The 9,915-nt window shown below is 41.8% G+C and overlaps 1 long non-coding RNA gene across 1 annotated transcript; it reads left to right on the plus strand.

The window, feature by feature from the left end:
• Positions 1-2,249: 2,249 nt before the first annotated feature.
• LOC107402171 (uncharacterized) lies at positions 2,250-8,201 on the plus strand. Its single transcript, XR_013045898.1, has 3 exons — positions 2,250-2,272; positions 2,615-2,736; positions 6,995-8,201. It is a non-coding gene; the product is annotated as an uncharacterized LOC107402171 (long non-coding RNA).
• The last annotated feature ends 1,714 nt before the right edge of the window (positions 8,202-9,915 follow it).

Here is a 9,915-nt window from a genome sequence, read left to right on the forward strand (position 1 = left end):
GTTCCGACTCATATATGCTCCTGCCCCAGTCATCTATCTGATGTATCAGAGAGCTACTTTTCAGCAGATAAAGTATTTACTTCATTTTGGAACCCACACATTTAAGACAATTGAACAATAATGAGCAAATTGATATCATCTAAGAATGAGATGGTCTAACATATATTATAGCTGAAGTGATATTACAGCCAGAAGATATTATCTGTTTCTAAACAAGGATGTTCTTAAAATGCAAAAGTGTATACCCTAAAAAAATAAATAAACAAATCATATTACATATTCTGATTGTGTACAAAATCTCTTACAGAAACCTCTAGAAAAATAAGAGCACACTGTGGTGGTTCACTGAATGACATCCAAACAGGTTCCAGGGGAGAGATTCATGCACCTTGTTTTCTCTTTTTGATGGAATTGCACGTGGCCTTAGGTACCTCACTATCATGATGACCTTCCCTTTTGAAAAGGACTTGGGGAGAACTACTGACTCCTGCCTGCCCCAATCTCTGTACTTCTATGAATCACTGGCAAAAAGAACATCATCTTTACCTCCCACTGGACATCTTCCTGATTTACTATACCTCTATAACTTGAGTCCAGAGTTTACAACAGGTCTTAAAATACAATTTCAAGACATACTGTGTCACTGGAGAACATGGCCTTTAGGGATTCAAACAGAAGTCAACTCATTGGCCTTTATTAGTACTTAGCATGAACACTATGGTGTTTTAAGTATAGTGAACATTGCAAAAATAAGATAAAGCCAAGTTATAAAAGACTCTAAAATCTAACTGAGGAAGTAAAATTAAAAATCAGATGGGAAAGGAGGGAGAAGTTCTAGGACATTGAGCTTGCTTGATGGCTATAAAACACCCTGAAACACATGAGATGTTGAGACATTGAGGAAGCCCTGACAGTGATGTCATGAATTTAGCTGGGTCATTAAAGTCTAGCAGAAGTGATGATATGGGGAGAATTGAAAATAACAGGTGCCAGGCAAGCCTGGACACTCTCAAGTGCACCATGCGTTTAAAGGACAGAGAGAGTCAGAATCGGATCACAGTGTGGAAGCAGCTCTTCCCAAAGCAAGAATCAGTTCAAGAAAATGGGGACAGAAACAGTGATTAGACCTGTAGGCCTCTGGGAACTGCACAGTGTAGAGATGATACTGCAGAGTCAGGGCAGGACTGTGTGCAGAGATGAGAGCGCTCCTTCAAGAGAAATGGGCTAAAGGAGTCTGAAGGTCAGAATGGCAGCCTTGCACCACCCTGTGTAGGGGAACCAGCTGACAAATCAGACTATGCCCTCACTGAAGCAATATAAATCAGACTTGCATTTTATTATCTAGCCAAATGCTTTGTCACTCTCATTAACTCTTCCATCCTCTGCTTGTGTCCACCTCTGCAAATCAATGAGCAAAGAACTCCAACTCTAGTACAGCTGTCTTGATCCTAGAATCAGCAAACCTCTGTGTCAGTGCTATCCCATTACTCCTTGTTTCTCTGGCTGGTTTCCTAGTCTCAAACCAAGGACAATTCCTGCCTGCTTGCTTTGTTCTGGAAGACCTTTTACTCAGCAAACAGTACCTCATGCCTGGGAAGAGGATTATATGGGTGGATGTGTTCTGTTTCCTCATTGCCCAAATTTTAGGCTTTTCTCTGAAAAATTGAAAGTAAAGGAGACATTCATCTCCTCTATCTAGAGCTACAGTGATGTTTTAACCTACTGAAATTTAGATTTATCTAAATTAGATTCAGTTAAGTTCTCTCCTCTGTCATCCCTGTTAGAAAACATGCAGGCTTGCTTTCTAGTTGATGAAAGAGCTGAGATTTGAAGTGTAACTCTTTATTCCCTCAGCTTTCATCCCCACTTCCTCCAAACATTACACCCCTCCTCATTCTGACATGCTCACTAGTCCTCAACAGGGAGGTGGCCCAGCCTTGATACAGTAAGCATGGAGGGAGGGGGTGATGGAAGGGGGGGGGTAGCTTTGAGCTGAGATTAACAAGCTGCTTCCCTGGGACACCACGTAGGTTTAGCAGTGATTTTCCTCAAATGTGGTATGATCTGGAATTTGTAGAAGTTTATTCTTAGCTCTTTCCTTTGGCTTCTGCAACATGTTAACAGCTTGTGCATTTTGTAATGCCTTCTCTCATTGCCATGGTAACCATTAAAACTTAAGGTATATTTGACTGGAGAGCTGGCCCAGGTATTGGTTGCTGGCATGTTGGAAGACAGTACAAATGAAACGACACCAGGCAGCTGCTTGTTACAGGTATGTCTAGCTGAGGGTTGCTATGTAAAATTTCTGAAGAGCAAAATATTGGGAAATGATTATTCATTTCAGAAAGACTAGACAGTAGAAAGACTGGACAGCAAAAATCTTTTTAGAGAGTGAATTCTTGGGTCATCCCTCAAATTGGATTATTTAATAAATTGCAGGATTCTTCTTGAAAAGAACATTCAGCCGTGAGTTATATGAACATAGAAAAGGCTTATCAGTTTTCTTTTAGACCCAAAGGCTGCTTAGATCTATTCACGTTTTTGTTTATTTTAAATGGTGGATGCCTGGCTATGCCAGGATGGAGTGGCAGCTGATTAGTGTTATCAAATTTAGTTCAAGGTAAGCCAATCCAGTCGCATATAATAAGCCCAAGGTTACACAAGCAGGCGAAGGAGGCCAACAGGAAGAGCAGAAGGGACGAGGAGCAAGAGGATGGAAACCGCAGCTCTGCAAAGGTTGGTGACTGCTCGGGGGAGCTTATTTCTAGTCTGCTTCCATTTGACAGGTTCAGGGGAGTCCGTTCCTTTTCAGCATCCATGCTGTGCTAGAGTTTGTAGGAGGACCAGAAATCCATGGAGTGAAGTTTCTACCTTAGTAAGTGTTGACATGTCTGGAAATAGCATGTGGGAAAATTAAATACAAATAAAACAAACAATTCTAGTGCTAGGAGGGAGACTCACTGCGAGTTTGATCACCATGAGTGTCCCTGACGCAGATCCAGAAGAGAACTGGCTGACTGTGCTGTCAACAGAAGGAAGATGCTTCTCAGTATGTTAATTTTTATATGACTCATAGGAATAACTAACGTAATGGTTTAGTGGAGGGCAGGGTGCATGGTGGATATATAAACTGCTAAGCTCCAGGTGAAAATGACATTTTGTTTAAAATACTAAAATTCCTTAGAAGTATGGACATCTTTACATGCAGTTCAGATGCAGGTGACAGCCACTCCCTGTCCAAGGTGACGATAACAGATTTGCATGGGCCCTGTGACAGGGTTTGAAGTAATGACACATTTAAGGAGAGGGAACCTGACATGGTAAGAGCAGCACAGAAACCATAGTGTCTTGTTTCTTAGTGAGGGATTTCAGACACACTGTTTTCTCCCCTCCTCACCCTTTCAGCCACAACTGTTAAATCCAGAGTCCTGGCTCCAAGACAAAAATCGAGGACACACTCAGCATCCCTCCGGGAACACTGACTGGAGGAGGCTCCCCTCCACCATTGCTTTTCACAGGGCTGGCCTCCTGGTCCAGTCCCTGCGTTTCCATTCTCGGGCACTGGCAGGTGTTACCTTAATCAGAATTCTTACTCATGTGAGACACTGAGACGCAGCATTGTGTAAATGTCTGCCTTGATTCCGAAACTGGCAGAGCCACCCTTTGCTTGTCACTTCTAGCAGAATGAGGAGTGATTTCAGCAGAGCCCAAGATTCCCTAACTGACCAAGGCATTTCTGGCTTTGAGGGCTCTCCCTGGCCAATACACAAAGCAGCAGAGCTGTAATTAAACTCAGCCAGCCAACAGAAAGTGTCTACTCACCAATGAGAAGTTGGTTAAGGGAGTGCTGATGACATAATATCTGGGAAGAGGCGAAACAAGTGTGGGACTGAAAGGGCAGGGAGCAGGTGACTGCAGGTACAATTCTGACATTCTCTTCTACAGCGTGGGCCTGGCAGCTATCCCTGCCTCTGGGATAAACACCAGGACCAAGGGACATAGGCACACAACATACACTTAGACACACACAGCACATCGAGTACACATCTAGACAAACACACAGCAGACACCAAGATACATACACACAGCATAAACTTAGACACACACTGTACACAGCACATGCCTGAGCACACAGAGAGTGCACTTAGATGCACACACTACACAAACAGAACACACATAGATATACACATGCACACAGCAAACACCTAGACACGCACTACACAAACAGTACAAACTTATATATACACACAGCATATACTTCTAGACACACACTATGCACACACAGAGTACACACTTTGATAAACACAATATACATAAATATATACATATGCATGTACATATATACATCATGCAACACATACTTAGACACATATGCCACACTACACACACACAGCACACACCTAGACAGACACATCACACATACAGAGCACATATTAAAACATACATACTATACTATAAACAATCACCTCATACCTAGAAACTCACACAGAACACTACACACACAGAGTAGACATGTATATACACATATATCACACTATACAAACATCCATACAGAAGCACACAACACATACCTAGACACACATATACCATGGTACAAAATAATACACATGGCACACATATATAATACACAGAACACACAATACAACATCCAAACTGCACATTGCACTACACACTCTACACAAAACTGCATACCACACACACACAACACATGTATACACATTACACATCACATATACCCAGATATACATACATTCCACTCCACATACAGCACATAACCACATATACTATGCACCTCCATACACAGGAAAACTCAACACACACACACACACACACACACACACACACACACACACACACACACTTGACAGTCACATAATGCACATCCTTCTTTCCTTTTTCTTTGCTCTCTGGAGCATAGGAATCCACTCATTCATTTCTTATTCCAGTGTTTATGTTCATGATGTTACCATCACCATTACAATCTTACCAAGTTAGACTCAAAGTGTCATCTGCCTCTAGTCTCAGAGGGACAAGTCTATCATCAGTCAGAAGCCGTTTGTGTCATTGGATAGAAATGTACACAGGTCTCACAAAGTCTGAGGACACTTCGGACTACAGGAGTGAGAGCAACCTCTGCAGAGTGGGCACAGACTTGATGGTGGGAAACAGGACAATGTTTAAACATATAGAGAGCTGCACTTCCATGCTGGATTTCAGTGACCCCACGAATTTGTCAAAGGAGCTAAGTTTTTGGTTCTTAGTTTCTTTATCTGCTTCAAAGGTGACTGAACCAGATGCCTCTCATGTCCGTTCTCTGGGGATTTTTCGAGTTATCTGTCCTCCCTTGCAGATAGTTATTAATAGATTAAAAGAAAATGGGAAAATTGCTATTCCCATCTCATACCTAAAATGGCTGGTATGAGCAGCCAAATCAGATAGGATTTCTCGGTAGTGATATTGTCAGCAAAGTCCTGCTTTAGACACAATTGTAAGACGGTCCCCACATTTCTACCTCTAGGGAGCATACACCTCTCTCCCCTTGGAAGTGTGAAGAAACTGAGAGTATGTCATTTCTACTTGTACTTCTCACTTGTAGAAGAACATGTCACAGAATGCCAGGGAAAAACTCCTGTGCTTCTCATGCATAGGCCATGAATTGTGGGTGACTTTTAAGGAACTGAATGTGATCTCTGGGTAATACACAGCTAGGAAAACAGTGGGGCCCCCAGTCTCATCACTGCAGGGCAGGAGAACCTACCAGTAAACAGGAAGGTCGGAAGAGGATTTATCTCCTCAAATAAGAATTGTATCCCCAGCTGACAACTAGATTAGCACCTTACAAGACCCCAAGCAGGGATTTCAGCTAACCTGTGCCAAGATGGTTCCAAATAATGCAGGGACACTGGATGTGTGCTACTTTAAGCTATTGGGTTTGTAGTGTGCATTACACACCAAGGGTAAACAATGGTGTCACCCTTTCTAGAACACTCTGCTCATATAATCAAGTGTGACTATCCAACAAAGGTAGAGACTGTGACTTACAAATTACACAAATATTTAAAACAAAAGGAATCTGAAGACCCAGTTCACCAGCTGAGCATCATCTCCTATGGTCCATTGGTCCATTAAGAACTCACCTAAGACCTGGGCATCAGATCAAGGCTCGTCTCCATGCACTCCAACTCCCTGAGTGCAAAGACCTAGTTATTAGGATAAGGGCATGCTGCCTGCTTGTGTTACTTGGTAATGAGTCACATCAGATGTTTTAGGGGTAGGTGTTAAATCTCTTCTAATGGATATAACCGTGGAAGACTGCTGGTGGGAACATTTCCTCCTGACCTCAGCTGGTGATCACATTGTGCCCTGAAGCATAAGAACTGATAGGCCCTATAATTTTATCCAAGCTAACAGAACAGCAGCTGCTGTCCTTGAAGCTTGGTATCTGATTAAATCCCCCAAATTAGACATTGCCTTTTGTAACCTGAATTCTGTCATGGTAGTAAAATCGGACAGTATAGGCTCCTCATTCCCCTTCTCCTATCATAGAGGTTTCTTCAGTAGCACACAGACGATTTTAGACCCCACAGGTTATTCAGGCATTTTTCAGAATTTGGGAATTTTGCAGTAGTTCTCAAAATGAGAATTCAATCTTCCTAATGTAAAGTAGGGGAGATGGAGGCCAATTCACCTGCAATTGTATGCCCATCTCCAGGGACACATCTCACTGATTGCCATGAAAATAAATTGGAGTTTACCATTTCAAATCATTGCCAACTCTGTACCATTTCACAGACAAAAGCAAATGCCATCCACTACCATCTCTACCAAGAACCCAAGAAAACCTGCCAGCGCTTCTGTTCCTGCATAAAGAAAAACACATTACAATCAGGTTAGACTAAAGCCTTCCGGAAAGTGGTTTGGAATTCTGCTTCTTGGAAAATGCTTTATCATTTACTACTTTGTTTCTTCAAGACCGTCTTCCTTCTTCCTTCAGGAAAAGCACTGTTTGCCACCAGTGTCCAGAGTGAAAGCCTTCAACTGCAGACTGCTGCAATTTCTACCCTAATAGTCAACTAGCAATTAGAACTGTTTGTTACAGTGACAGCCAGAGAAGCATTTCAAGCAACAAGGCAGAAGCAGAGGAGCCAGAACAAGAGCCTGCTCATTTGAAGGGGACGATCGCCACACAGCAGCAAGTCCTGGGATAGCAGGCAATCTGGGGAGCATGGCTCCAAGAGCTCAGCTTTCACACATGCTGCTGCAACTTTTGAGAAAGAGCTGATCTTGATTTTGCTGGAAGCAAAGAAAATAGGAATCCTTGTTTCGGTGTTTAGAAAGAGATATCCCACATTCTAACTCAATATCCTAATAGTCTAATCTGATATAAGATATGATGGAATAAATTGGGAACTTTAATTGTCAATTATGGATTTGAGACAGTGTTGCAGGGCTCCGGAAACATCTCACAATAAGAACCTTGTAATGGAGTCCTGTTTACTTTACAAAAGGGGAGGGGATATTTGAAATAGTATCTCTAGTATCTTCTTCTGTTATGTGTTCTTCAAGTATTCTGTAAATTATGTTTGAGTTTAATTGATAACTTGGGAGGAAATGTTATTTTTGGTGCCACAATTTTCTCCCTGTTCTTCTTTCTTGTTTTTTTTCTTCCAAGTATTCTAGTCTACACTTTTCAAAATTATAATTGAATTCTGTTCTTGATTTCAGCAATTAAAAGAGAAAAAAAGCTTCACCCCTGGACTTGTAAGTTGTCTTTGGAAGCTATCACTTCCTCTCAAATAAACCAAGAATCCTACTTCTTTTCTTCAAAGAAACCATCAGAGAAGCTTTGAATATTGCAGGGTATTTGATGTTCTCAAAGAGACGCAGTTTTCCTCCTTTGTTCAAGAGCTATTATTAAGTAGAGATTCAATAAATAGCCAAATGCAGGTAATTCTTAGACATCGAGTAAGCATCTTGCTAGATGCTTTTGTGTGCACACATTTGAATGTATTATGCTTTCTGTCAGGTGACCAAGCAGAACTCTGGATAGGCATCTTTAGGCGGGAGCTGACACAGGCTGGGTGGGTTTGCACAGGTTGTTAGGCATGTCTTGGTGCTGCTTCCAGTGCCTTCTCGGAAGCAAACACTCCAAATACAGGGGTAAAATGTTGCTGTTTTTTCTTCTTTGTTTTAGTATGGATGGGGACTCTCCCCCTTTTATTTATTTTGCAAGTGCGCAACCGCTCTGCAGCAGCTCTTTCCAGAGTCAGAGGTGAAGCCACGCTTGACTGGAGACATCTAAGATCAATTTGTTGCCTCATACTTCAACATTAAATGCAGCTTGAAATATAATTGTTAGTCCATGCACTCTCAGCTCTTAGGAAGTGTTCCAGCACCTCAGAACAGAGAGTGTGGATATTGATGATAAGCCAAGACGTGTACCCTAAACCACGGCTAACCAGAATTTTCAGGTTCAGAGATACATATAGCTCTAAGGAACAAGATGGGGAGAAGGAAGAACAAAAGGCAGGAGGAAAACACAAAAAGAAAGAGCTTTGGGACTCTCAACCCTGATGAATGGAAAGCACGCAGTCAAATTTGGAAATTTGCAAATAAAATCTATTACAGGTAAATCATTTTTCTCTTTATTTTTATCGCTATTGAAAAAGTTCCACAACCTCCTTTACCTTAGACAGCTTCACAAATCCTGATCTGGAGGAGGACCACTCAGTCTAGTGACTTCTGGTTTCTATTTTGAGGAAGGTTTGCTCACTAGCAGCCTGGTCTGGGAGGAAGCAGTAGTGAGTCAGCACTGGGAACTGAATGACTAAGTCTTCTCACACCCCTCTGAAACCAAGCTCTCAGATCCTGCCTGTCCTCTCTGACTAAATTCTCTGAAGAATTAAAAAAAAAAAACCTAAACATACAATCTCTGTGGCTCCATAACTTGTGAGGGAACATGGAATCCAGGGCTTATGAGGCTGATCCTATGGTGGGTCCATTCTGTGAGAATCCAAAGTCACAATGCTTCCTTGGGTGGAAAAGAGAAGATATTGTTATATTAAATATGGCAGTTCCATAGTCACATGATCCTCTTTAGACATATGGAAGAATTACTGATTTATGATCTACCTATCTCCAGAGTGGCAAGGACCTTCAATGACAAATCACACAAGACAAAAGAGTCTTGACTTTTCTTGTTAATAGAAGTGTTTTCTAGCTGACTGGCAGCATAGAGTCCTGGATACCAGTAAGGTAGGACCTGCTTCATCAGCATGTTACTTTGTGACCTCAGACAATTTGCCGCCTCCACCACACTGTGATTTGCCATTAGTTCCAGGGGCACAATTCTGTTCCTAATAAGGGATTTGTAGGAAAAGGTTGTCAGTGCCACAGATTCCTATTCAAAATACTCATTTCCGACAAGTTCATTCAACAGCACGCAAATATCCTCAAAATCTCTCTGTACTTTCTAGGTCACTCATCAAGTACATGTTGGTGACACATAGCCATGGTATGAAAAGTTTGAGCATAGGAATCTTCTGACATCTCATACCTTTCAATAACACTTAGTTTCCAGGAGAATAGGGGTCTTCTGCCAGCACTGGATACTGTCCTGTATACTTTGACTTCAGTCTTGCTGGTTTTTTATGAAAGAAAAAAAAATTGGGCAGAATCTCCTGTGACCCAGTTAATGAGTAAGCACCATGAAATGAAAAGCTGAATTACCAGAGACACAAGAAAACCTAGAAGCCAAAACTATTTTAAAAAATATTTGCCAGGTTTATGATGCACAAGGACTTGGGGAATCTATGCTAGCGTGTGCTACACAACAACAACCAGTCTTCACAAACCCAGGTTGAGAATGGAGCCCCACAAGAGCACTTGCCTGGGTGCCTGCAATCCATAAAGCTA

The sequence above is a fragment of the Peromyscus maniculatus genome, chromosome 19 (genome assembly GCF_049852395.1).
Source record: "Peromyscus maniculatus bairdii isolate BWxNUB_F1_BW_parent chromosome 19, HU_Pman_BW_mat_3.1, whole genome shotgun sequence".
NCBI classification, from domain to species: Eukaryota; Metazoa; Chordata; class Mammalia; order Rodentia; family Cricetidae; genus Peromyscus; species Peromyscus maniculatus.